General features: G+C 41.1%; 1 protein-coding gene across 7 annotated transcripts in view; it reads right to left on the bottom strand.

The window, feature by feature from the left end:
* Positions 1-13,093, bottom strand: part of AP3M2 (adaptor related protein complex 3 subunit mu 2) — a 32,953-nt gene that overhangs the window by 16,711 nt on the left and 3,149 nt on the right. Inside the window, exons 1-2 of one of the 7 annotated variants that reach the window (XM_019649257.1) lie at positions 2,339-2,458; positions 871-945 (exon numbers count right to left, since the gene is read on the bottom strand). The exons of 1 other annotated variant lie outside the window; for it this stretch is intronic. The gene's annotated coding sequence lies outside the window, so the exon portion shown is untranslated. Of the gene's footprint in view, positions 1-801; positions 966-1,395; positions 1,416-2,312; positions 2,459-13,093 lie in introns of those variants that run through there. 5 more of the 7 variants (XM_019649256.1, XM_019649258.1, XM_019649262.1 and 2 more) reach the window with 5 other exon arrangements.

The following is a 13,093-nucleotide window of genomic DNA, read 5'->3' as shown; positions in this document are numbered from 1 at the left end:
AGCTAAACTCAAGTCTTCCTCTACTGCATGAACCTGAAGTATCCCTCCCTAGAATTCCTAAGGGTAATTATTAGCCATCTTGTCAATCAAGCATACACTGCCCAGTTATCCTTACTAGTACCTGAATCACATCCATTTAAAATTCGACTTAATTTTTGGATGTGTATTTTCTCAACTGGACTGGAAGCTCCTTGAGAAAAAAGACCATGCCTCATGTTGTTTTGTTACCTTATTGGGTATAAGAGGGCTTCAAAGAATATTAATGAGTTTCATGTATTTGACCACAACTCACATATAAGAAATGTTTATGGTTGTGCAGTATTATATGGTAGCCAGCCATTAGTCAAATATGGCCATTGAGCAACTGAAATGTGGCTGGTCCAAAATGATGTTTTATAAATGTAAGACACACACCAGATTTTCAAGGTTTTGTATGAAAATGAACATTTAAGATATCTTACCAATAATTTAATACTGATTAAATTAAGTTAATTTAATATTGATATTTGGATATATTGGATATATTGGGTTAAATAAAATATATTAAAATTAATTTAACGTGTGTTTTTTAATGTGTTTAATAGAAAATGTAAAATTACATAGTGTGTAGCTCGCATTATATTTCTACTGGGCAGCACTGGTCCATGGAATGGAAAGCTGTCATTCTGGTCTTTATTCATTCAGTCAGACCCGATTCTCTACGTATTTGTTATACACAAGGTTCTGCGTTGGATGCCTTAAAAAAAAAAATCCCTCTGGGGGATACCCCCGGGTTCCTCACGGACAGCATTTCTACGGTACCGTCTCCAGGATGAGGTAGCCACGCTAGACCCCAACTGTGACCATTCCCCGAACTGGCCGCGAACTGACCCAGGAGGTCAACAGCGAAGACCTGATGTGCCAAGTGCCCCAGCGCTCGTTTAATCCCTCTGCGGGTGGACAGGGCTGCAGGAAGAAGGGGAAGCTGAGAGTAGCTAAGATGTAGGGGAGGAGAGGTGGCTATCAAAGTGGGTTATTTTTGCGCTTATCCCAGCCCAGCCGCCTGCGAGCTAGGGATGGAGGCCCCCGGGGTGGAAGAGGGAGCGGATTTAAGGTGTGCGCACGTTCCGAAGGTGGAAACAGTCGCCAGCTGTGCACACATGTGCTGCCATGACAACAGTGTTCCTCCCTCAACCATCAGGTCGTGGGAGCAGGTCGTGGGAGCAGGCCACCTCCGCACACCGGTACTCAGTTCTTTACCTCTCCCTACCGCACGCACCCCGCAGCGCGGAGTGTCAGTCCGGCGGATCCCGTGACCCTGCCCCTACCGCGCGCGCCCCCGCCCCAGCCCCAACCCCAGTGAGCTGCGGGTCTGTGTCGCCCCCTCCTCGGACCCGGGTCGCCAGCCCTCCTCACCCGGCCTTGCTCTTCGCTGCNCTATGAACCATGTATTATCTTTAAAAAAGAATAACTTTTAAAAAGAACTTTAAAATTGCATTTGCTTGAACACTATCTAATGAGATTTGGAACTCTCCATAAGGCATTGAACTTTTAAAAAATGTTTTAACAAATACTAATTGCAAAAGTACATGTACATGTACAAGCAAATAACATTAAGTCACAGATATGTAAAGGTAGTCACAGTGGCAAGGAAAACATGAAAACACACCCCTCCTGGGAGCCAACTATATAATCCAACTATTATTATATCAAATTAATCACTGGGCTTCCAAATTTTAAAAAATGTGATATTACATTAGGGTCACTTTCCTAATTACAAAATGATGTATAATCAGTGAAATGGACTATTGAACCCCAATGTCATGGATAATCTTTCCACACAGATAAAAATAAAAATTCTCACTTAGCAATGACTTACTGAATAATGATAGAGTTAACATCTATTGAGCATTTACTGTGCGTGATAATGAAAATTTTGTTGAGTTTGATATGCATTATTTCTTTTAATCTTCCAAAAAAAGTTTGCCTATTTTACAAATGAAGAAACATGTAGAAATGTTTTTCAATTTACCTAATATCACACAGCTAAGAAAGCTGCAGAACCTGGATTTGAATTCACATCTGACTGACTCTAAAACCTGTGTTCTTAACTTCTACATCTTACTGTTTAAATTATGGTNCAGGCCACCTCCGCACACCGGTACTCAGTTCTTTACCTCTCCCTACCGCACGCACCCCGCAGCGCGGAGTGTCAGTCCGGCGGATCCCGTGACCCCACCCCACCCTCGCGCGCCCCAGCCCCAGCCCCAACCCCAGTGAGCTGCGGGTCTGTGTCGCCCCCTCCTCGGACCCGGGTCGCCAGCCCTCCTCACCCGGCCTTGCTCTTCGCTGCGCTCACCTTTCCGCTGAGTGAACAGGCCCCGCCCCCTATCGCCGTACGCCCGCTGATTGGCCGGCCCGCGGGCCTCGCGCCAGGGACCAAAGTCTGAAAGCCGCGGATTGGGCGTCGGTGATCCGCTCTTCCCCTCTGATTGATCGCTGTCCACGGCTAACCCCGTTCTTGAGCTCAAGCCCCCAATTGGCCCTTGTTGAGGTTTCGGTAATCTCGGATTGGTTCAGCTCTGTGGCTCCAAGCCCTGATTGGCTGTCGTGAACAGTCCGCTAGCCACCGGGCTCTTAATTACCCAGTCACAAAAGGCTGAGCCGGCTGCCCTGCGTAACCGTGGAATGCTCCTGGTGGGGGATGCTGAAAGTATGATTTCCAGGTCACGATTTATGGATAGTGTATCATGGATAATAAATCATGAGCAGTAATTATTTGCCATTAGATAAGTGCATTTAAAAAGGGACATGATGCCTTTTCATTTATGTGCATTGGGTAATTTGACTTGGCTAAAACGGGGCATGAGTGGCAGCTCCTCCTTACAAAAGACCGTGATAAATGTTTGTTGACGGTGATGTGGATTGTTCTCTGCCATACTTGCTAAGGGCAGATGGTTAGCTAATTCTGAACTGAGTAAAAGAGAAAACCCAAAATCAAAATGGCTGAATGATGTGGCATCTGTAAGCTTAGGGGATCTAGTGCCAGACTGCCTGAGTTTGAAGTGCTCTAACATTACCAGCTGTGTTACCTTGAGAAAGTACCTTAACTTCTCTAAACTTCAAGTTCCTCACTTTTCAAATAAGGATACTAATAGTACTAATTTCATAGAGTTCTTGAGGATTGAATTAGAAAAGTGTTAGCAATAGTTACTACCTAAGAAGCAGCACACCCTACAATTAAACATGGTTCCTAAGCAATGTGTGTGTAAGGTGCAGACATGCAATCACTGCTGTGGGCATTTCTCATTCATTCATTGAATTAACATTTACTAAGAGCCTCCCATGCATCAAGTCCTGTGCTGGAGATGCTGCAATGACTAATATCACAGGCATAGTGTCTGTTGTCACAGAACCTAGCTGTGAAGACAAATGAGAAGCAAGTAATTGCAAAACAGTGTGATGAGCAAGGAGCACATGTTGGGTGGTTGGGGGGTGGAGAGGTGGTTGCTGGTGGAGGGGGCTGACCTAGAGTCAAGGATTCCCATTGGGGTGGAAGGACAAAGAGAAGAAGAACACATGTGGAAAGCTCGAGAGAAAAGAGTGAACTATAGCTGAGTTAGAATGGTAAAAAATCCAGACGTTCTTTTTTTCCCTAAAATGAGATGAGGAAGACAAGTTGGAGCCAGATGGTGGGGAGCTTTGTAATAATTGTTAATCGTTATAAAACACTATGTGCCATGCACTGTCCATTCATTCCATTAACATTTAGTGAGGTCTACTATGTACCAGGCATTGTTCCAATGCTTGGATACATAACACCAGTGAACATGAGACAAAAATCCTTGCCCTAGTGGAACTTATATTCTAGTGAGGGAAGACAGATAATAATCAATAAACATAATAAGTATAGTATATATTATGTTAGAAGGTGGTAAGTGCAATGGAAACAAAACAGAAGGGAGATCCATTTGAGCAAAGACTTGGGAGTTAGCTAACGGGATACTTGGGGGAAGAGTATTCCAATAAAGGGAATAGGCAGTGAAAAAGCCTTAAGACCACAGCGTGCTTGAGGCGTCCCAGGAACAGTAAGGATGACAGTGTGACTTGAGTAGAATAAATAAGAGGTAAAGTAGGAGATAAGAGGTTTGCAGGGTCGAGGGTGGGGACAAGATTACATTTATCAATCTACTGGGTTGAGAGGAGACTGTAGATAGGCCAGGGTGGAAGAAGACCAGTAGGAAGGCTGCTGCAGTAATCTAGGTGAGAGTAACCTAATGGAGCTTGGGTCAGGGTGTGACCACGGAGGTGATGAGGATGAGTCAGATTTTGTGTATAGCCTGAAGGAGAAACTAGTTAAATTTTCTCATAGATGGAATGTGGAAAACGACAAGAGAAAAGTGAAGGATGACTGAGCCTGAGCACCTGGAAGGATAGTTCCATGAACTGACATTAAAAGGACGACAGATGAATCCAGTTTGAAAAATAATCAGGAGTTTAGTGTTGGACATGATAAACTGAATATATCTGTAGCTATATTAGCCATCCAAGTGGAGATATTGAGAAGGCAGCTGGATATATATGAGTCTAGGGTCTGAGATGGAAATGTAAACTGGGGAGGTATCCGTATATGGATATTGAAAGCTGTGAGACCAATTGAGATGACTAAGGGAGTGAGCATGACTAAAGGAGTTGAGGTGGCTAAGGGAGCCCAGGGCACTCCAAATTTCAGAGTTCATAGGGGAGAAGAAGATCCAGATTCATTTAATTCCCCTAAAAGGAATTGCTGTTATGATCCCCTTTTTACAGATGAGAAAACTGCAGTGAGTGCTTAAGTAACTTGCCAAAGGTCAAGTAAATAGCTGAGCTGGAATTCAAGCACACAGGAAGATCAAAGCAGTCTGCCTTAGAGTGCATACCTCCTGCCTCTCTTACTAGCCTGGGAACCCAGTGAAGAAATATTAAATGGGAGAGTGAAGACAATGCATGTAGAATGGATTGGAGAAGTCAAGCTTGCCAGCAGGGAGATCACTGACTATTGCAGTGATCCACATAAGAAACGGTAGTGACTGCAACCAGGATAGGAGGTTGGGGAGAAACGGACAAGTTCCAGAGGTGTTTTGGAGGTAGAATGATAGGGATTGGGGGTTAATTGAAAGTGAGTGGTGAGGCAGAATGAGGAATCGAAGATTATTCCTTGGTTTCTGATTTGGGCAACTGTGTGGATGGAAGTGTCATTTGTTGAGAGGGAGGTCCCTGAAAGAGAGGTGCAGTGAAGGCAGGGAGAGACAACATGAATTAAATCACAGCGATGCCCAGGGTTGTGTAGAAGTCAACACTTGAATATTTGTTGCATTGAATAAAACAACATAGAATTGGGGAGCTTGTACAGTATATTCTCGTGGTTTCAAGAGAAACCACAAGAAATCATTGACAAATGGTAAGTCTATTTTACTTGTATATGTGAAACTCTCTAGGAAAATATTTTCTAAAGCTGCCACTGACACCATCCTAGTGTTTAACAGCCCTCGCTGCCGAGAAATTTTTCTATCATGAAAAGCCAATCCCGGCTATCAGGGTTCCTTGGGAATGATTAATTAATTAATTTTTGCAGGTTGGGCATGTGAGAAAAGAGTGACCTTGCTCAGTGAAAAAGACACTTTAAAGGGGCTCTGCAATGGCACCCCAACACACCTCTCTGGCTTTGACACTTCCTGCTCTGTTCATGCATACTATTTTTGCATCAGACCTCACCACTGGTCACAAATGAAGAAAAGGAATGCCTACCTTCCATGTCTTTGTTCTCACTGATCCTTCTACTTGGCATGCATTCATCTCTTACTCATCCTATTTGTGGAAATTCTCTCCAGCCCTCGAGGCCTAGCCATATGTTTTCTCCTCCACAAAGTCTGTCCCAACCTTGATACCTGCATATTGAAAGTAATTTTCCCCTCCTCTGTGATTAAATAGCCTTTCACAGCGCTTTCATGTAAGCTACAGTGCTTTTGACACCTGCCTTGCATTTGTGTATTCAATCTGATCACCAAACCTGGATTGTAAACTTTTGAAAACCGTAGTGTGTATAGCTCAGTGCTTTATATACATTTGTCAATCTATTAAACTAACACTTGGGGGAGGGCCTACTCCCTCCTAGACACTAAGGAGACAAAGAAAAATTAAGGCTTGTCTTCAAGGAGCTTAAATCAAATGTGGGGGAAAATCTAAAGAAAAGACAGGCTCCCTTTAAAAAACCAAAACCAGTTCCTTTAAGGGTGGCCATGAAAGGAACCTGTCCTTGTGGAGAGAGAGGAGAACCTGAACTTGTCACCCCTACTCTCAAAAAAGAGACCCACCTTCCCCTTAGGGACCTCCCACTGCTGGCTGCCCCCCCCCACCATGCTGGACTTGGGAGGCTCAGTATCCCTTTAACTCTTCAACACCAGTGTAGACACACAACAGTTTTGTTTAATTTCCCATGGCACAGCAAAGGCATGGGTGGACATTTATACAAAAATTGTCTGAAAACTTGGAGATAATAAAAGGATAATGAACAGAAAGAATAACATGGAAGTAATAATGTAGCTCACAACATGTGATGTAGTCATGGTGTCTTGGGATGCATGCCTGCTTCCAGGTGGCAGAGGTTCTCTGTAAATCCTTACCCAGGAGCCACAGCAAAACCATCTCAAGTTCCTGAAATCCAAACTCTGCCTGACAAGAAGACAGCAGCATCTTACCCCTGGCGGCCTCAGGCTGGCCTACTGATTCCAATTTCCTGAGAAAGTAATTGTCACATCAAACGGCCCCTTCCCTAGACCATGACCCCCAGGAACATCCAATTGTGAGGTCCCACTGACACCTCAGGGGCATGGCATTATTCTACGGCTTCTTACTAGACCCTCCTCCACTCTTTGCCTTGATGACCTCATGAATGTAAGAACTCTTTTAATGATGATGACTCTTGATTTTACATGTCCAACCTCAACCTCTTCATAGACCTTCTGATCCTCATATCCAATTACCTACTTGATATCTCCACTTAGGTGCCTTACCGACATCCTAATAGGGCAAAAGGAACTCTTGAGTTTCCTTCTCAAATCTGTTCCTTCTTCCAGCCCTACTCCACCTTGTTTCCTCCATCTTAGTAAATGACATCATTATTCATTCAACTACTCAAACCAATACCCACAAAATATCCTTAAGCCCTTCATTACCCTCATCCCCTCTTCTAATCAGAAGCAAACCCTGTTGATTCTATCTCTAATGTATATCAGGTAACCATCCTCTTCAACTTAACTTCACAGTCACCACCCTAGTCCAGGCCACCATTGCCCTTTGCCTTAAAGACAATAAACCCTCCCAGTTCCGCTCTCATCCCCCTTCAATCTATTTTCTATACAGCAGAAAAAGTGAGCTCTCATTTTTATTTTTTATACTTTTTAAAATCAGTTTTATTAAGATACAACATATATGCCAGTCACCCTTTTAAAATGGTTTCATTAGGTTGTCAGAAAAGTCGTGACATATTTTTTTCTATGTTTTTTGTTGCAAAAATGCATCATGACTTTTCTGACAACCCAATAGTATTTTCACAGAGTTATGCAACCATTCCACAATCTAATTTTAGAACATTTTCATATCCCCAAGAAGAAACCCTGTACCCATTAGCAGTCACTTTCCATTTCCTCCCAACCTCCCTGTATTAGGTAACCAATAATCTACTTTCTGTCTCTATAGATTTGCCTATATTGGACATTACATATAAATGGAATCATGCAATATGTGAACTTTTGTGATTGCTTTCCTTTTAATTTTGAGAAGTTATTCTTGTTTTATTTAAGCAAGAAATATTTCTTGAACATCTGTACTATGCAAACAATGACAATAAGCATTTATGCCTATGGTTAGTTCCCTTTGAAGACCTCATTGTAAACAGGCATGTGGAGAAAGGAAAGATAGTTGTGACCAATTATTTTGGAATTAGAATATGTGTTTAAAGAAAAAAAAAGTATATTTATAATCCTAGGATGAGAAGTTAGGGCAAATGTGACCATAATGCCTTCCTATACTTTATTTATTTATCTATTTATTTATTTTGACTCCCTTCNACTGTGCCATTTGCAGGGACAATTTCCACTAATCTTAGAGTAGAACTTTTAGGAAAATCAATGTTGGGGTGGTATGAATCCAGTTACCCTCCTCTCTATCACTGTTCCTGTCACCTTCTAGCCCAAAGCAATTGTTCTCTTATTGCACAATCAGAATGACCTAAGTTATGCCTGTGGACAACACCTGCTTGTAAGAGCCAAAAGTTGTAGGTGTCTTTAGGCAGCAAGCCAGATAACTTTGAAATTTTGTTTCTTTAAGCTGGGAAGAATTCTCTAGAAGTTCCTCCACCCAGCTAACAGCTGACCTGTGTTGGCTTGTTTAAAGCACTTATGAAATTGGCTGCAATACAGAAGTCTACTGAAGCACTGGACTTACCAGTAGGAATGGAATACTTCCTGTGTAATTATAATAGAGCTCTCACTCTGTTCAACATCACTCAGAGATTTAGGCAAATACTAGTTCTAGCTAATAAAAATTAAATTCTGACTATAGAATCTAGGGAGTCAGCATATGGGTGTTCACTATACATTTCTTTCCAATTTTCTTTGTGCTTGTATTTTTTTTCCTAATCAGCTATTGGGGGAAAATTAGATTCTGATCTGAAAGCTCCATTTACCCCTAGTTTCTGAGGAATAAAACAAGACTGATATTTGAGGAAATATTAAAACTTCTCATTTAAAAACATAGCCCTCCCCACCCATAAAAACAAAACAAAACAAAAAAGCCTTAATTAAGATCATAAGGTATTATGAATAACAAACACAGGAAGGGATTCAGAGGCTAAAATAATTTCAGTGGTGTTTTCCTAAGCTTGAAACCACTTTAGGGAAAGTATTTGGACATTTTGCAATAAAATGATTCCCAGAATTAATCTTAAATTATCAGAGAATGGTAATAACACTAGTTGTCTGTGTGAGTGAAATGCTTTTTTCCCCCTCTGTTTTCAATTTTAAATGCCATTACTTGTTTCTGACTACCTGATTGCCCTCTTTGTAGATGTTCATTTACCAGATGTTCCTAAAGGGCCTCAACCCAATGTGGGTCAAAGTCTTCTGTTTCCTTTTCTCCCATATCTCTACTAAGCATCCATCCCTGGGAGTTTCTTCCACAGCTGCCAAACTACCAACCAACTTCTACTCAATCCATCTTTTAGCCCTTTCAGCATACATACAAATAAATAGAAAAGAATATAAAGTGACTAATGAACATTGTGCATTTAGTCAATTAGACTTAATGATTTTTTTTAGCTTACTAATATTTATTCATATTAATATACTAATATAGCACCCTAATTCCAATCCCCCACTATTCAAGAAGTCTTGGGGTCATTANCATTCTAACAAGCGTGAGGTGATATCTCATCATGGTTTGATTTGTGTTTCCCTGTTGATTAATGATGTTGAGCATCTTTTCATATAGTATCTGTTGGCCATCTGTATGTGTTACTAGAGAAATGTCTATTCAGAATCCGCCCATTTTTAAATCAAGTTGTATGGGTTTTTGCTGTTGAGTTGTATGAGTTCTTTATATATTTTGAATATAAGCTCCTTATCAGATATGTGATTTGTAAATATTTTTTTCCACTCAGTAGGTTATCTTTTCATTTTATTGATGATATCCTTTGTTGTGCAGAAGCTTTTGAGTTTGATGTAGTCCCACTTGTCTATTTTTGCTTCTGTTGCTTTTACTTTTTGTGTCAGATTTAAAATTATTGCCAAGGCCTATGTCAAGAAAAAGCATTTGACAAAATTTAACATCCATTTATGATAAAAACTCTCAACAAAGCAGGTATAGAGGAACATACCTCAACATAAAAGCAATATATGATAAGCCCACAGTTAACATCATACTAAATAGCTAAAAGCTGAAAGTTTTTCCTCTAAAATCAGGAATAAGACAAAGATGCCCACGCTTGCCACTTTTATTCAGCATTGCACTGGAATTCCTAGCCAGAACAATTAGGCAAGAAAAAGGAATAAAAGCCATCCAAATTGGAAAGAAAGAAGAAAAACTGTCACTGTTTGCAGATGACATAAGATTATATGTAGAAACCCCTAAAGACTTCATCAAAAATGTCATAGAACTAATAAATGCATTTAGTAATGTTGCAGGATACAAAATCAATACACAAAAATCTATTGCATTTCTAAACACCAATAACAAACTATTAAAGAGAAAAATTAAGAAAAAAATCCCATTCACAATTACATCAAAAGAATAAAATGCCTAGGAATAAGTTTAACCAAGGAGGTGAAAGACCTGTATTCTGAAAACCACAAAATATTAAGGAAAGAAATTTAAGAAGACACAAATAAATGAAAAGATATTTTGTGCTTATGGATTAGAAGAATTAATATTGTTAAAATGTCCATACCACCCAAAGACATTTACAGATTCTCCCAGTTCCACTCTCATCTTCTTCAATTCATTTTCTATATGGCAGCAAAAGTGAGCTTTTAAAACTCTGAACAGTTATCTGCCACTTAGAAAAAAACCATTCAGTGCCTTCCCATGGCATTAAATCCAAATGCCTTTAGCACCTTGCTGTAGACTGCATGTTTGTGTCCCCTCAAAATTCATATTAAGTTCTAATGCCCAATGTGATGGTATTTAGAGGTGGGGCCTTTGGAAAATGATTAAGTAAGGAAGTACAGCCCTTATGAATGGGTTTAGGCCTCATGAATGCACCTCTTATAAAAGAGACCCCAAAGAGCATCTTTGCCTGTTCCACCATGTGAGGACACAGGAAGAAGGCGGCTGTCTATGAACCAGGAAGTAGATCCTTACCAGACACTGAATCTACTGGCACCTTGATTTTGGACTTCCCAGGCTCCAGAACTGTGAGAAATAAATGTTTGTTGTTTAAGCTACCCAATCTTTTGTTATAGCAACCCGAATAGGCTAAGGCATACTTCTTTTACCTATTTCCTCCCATCTCTCCAGTTGAATCTCTTGCCATTCTGCCCTTCCCTTCTGTTTCTAGGCCCTAGAATATGCGGCTTTCTCTGCTTGAAAGGCTCTTCCCTTGGCCTTCACATAGCTAGCTCTTTCTTTTTTCAAGTTTTACTTATGTGACCTTCTCAGGGAGTCTTCCATTACCACCTTATCTAAATTTATCCACACCCCCACACACACACACTAATCTTCCTCTTCCTCTGCCACCCAGGCTATTCTCTATCCTTTATAACACCCATCACAGCTTGTAATTACTGTATTTACTTCTCTGTTGTCTTTTTTTTTGAAGAAGAAGAATTTTACGGTTTTATTAAAACACAATTTGCACACAAGCTGTCTATTCATTTTCTTCACTGCACAGCCTGGCATTGGGATTGGTGACTCGGATGGCCTGCAGTTCTTTGAGGAGATGTTGTGAGCAATCTCAGCACAGTAAGATTTTTTTGCACAACAGCAGCACTTCAAGCTCTTTGATGTAGTGGACCAGAAACTTCTGAAAGCCACTGAGCAGCATGTGCTTTGTTTGCTTGTTACTCCCATAACCAATGGTGAGCAGCATAATCTGGCCCTGAATCTTCTGCGCACCCTATTGTCAATGCCTCTGGGTTTCCGCCAGTTACACTTAATTTTGACATATCGGCCTGACTGGTGCCATATAAACTTTTTGTTCCTCTTTTTGACTATTTTGGACTTCATGAGTGGTCTGAGGGCAGCCATGATACCGAGTAGGAGATCAGTGCACCTCCGTAGGCAGCGCAGAGGAAGCACTTCTCTGTTGTCTTATTTCTCTGTCAGTCTTCTCCACTAGAGTATGTGTGTCTTGACTGTGTCTGTCTTGCTAACCCTTATAGCCATTGATTAACACAGTACCTGGCACCCAACAGGCCACAATGAATGTTTGTTAAATAAATGGACTGTTCTTATCACTTCCTATTCACTCTATTGGTGAAGGAAGGAACCCCACCCTCAATAAGATGATCATTTTATAAGATGGCCAAACATAAGACACCCAACACTAGACAGGTAAAACTGACAGCAGTTTATTAGTGACATTACTCACAGACCACGGAGGAGGAAGTTGCACACCATGTACGGCCTCATGGGGGTTGTACCCTAGAATAGAGTAAACCAGCAGGCACTGTGAGAGTCAAGCTCTGCAGTGACAAGAGGACAGGATGATCCTTGGTTCCTACAGGACTATGTAATTAGCTTGTTTAAATAATTTTGAGAGCTGATAGGGAGGTGGAATCCATTAGTTTAAACAGTACATGGAATACTAGTCCAGCTGATAAAGGAGCTAGCCAGGCAGAGAGATTTTACTGCTGTTGGGGGTATATCTGGTGAGAGTAGGGGAATTCATAGTTAGGCCTTTGGGTCCTATGATGTTCAAAGATGTCAAGGCAGCACTTGAAATTTCAGGTCTTGCAACACATGGGCCTAGTATCTGGACAAGAGACATACACATATGTCTTACACACATAACCAGGGGTAGGGAGTAGGGGGAGGAGATTGTCTCATTACATGACTGAGTGAATGAATTATTATTATGCTATAAGACCTGTGATGGTGTATGTAAGTACTATATGAGCAACTAGTAAGTGTTCAAAAACAGGTCATTCAATAAAACTGAATTCCTAGCCTACTTTGTTCCTATCTTAAATAGGAACCAGTGGGGATTATGTTCCACTGCATGCAACAGAAACCCAAATAATACTGGCTGAAACAAGATAGAGGTTTATTTTTCTCACATTATAAGAAGTCAAGAAGTAGAACATCTAGGGCTGGAAAGGCTGCTTCACAACAAGGGTTTAGGCTTCTCTTAGTTTACCATTCCACTATTCATAGAGTGGAGTTTTGATCCTCATGCTCACCTTATTGTTGCTGTGGCTCCAGTCATCAGGCAGAAAGAAGGAGGAAAGGCAAAGAGCAAAATGGACATGAGCAAGCAAGTAAGTTTCCTTTACTGAGCTTTTCCTGAAGTCCCACTTGTGCTCTACTGCTTGGAATTTAACTAAAAGAGGTCCTGGGAATGTTTTCAGCTGGGCACATT

This window comes from Hipposideros armiger, unplaced genomic scaffold, assembly GCF_001890085.2.
Source record: "Hipposideros armiger isolate ML-2016 unplaced genomic scaffold, ASM189008v1 scaffold_131, whole genome shotgun sequence".
Lineage (NCBI taxonomy): Eukaryota > Metazoa > Chordata > Mammalia > Chiroptera > Hipposideridae > Hipposideros > Hipposideros armiger.
Note: the sequence above shows the minus strand (reverse complement) of the source record. Positions and strands in the feature narration are given on the sequence as shown.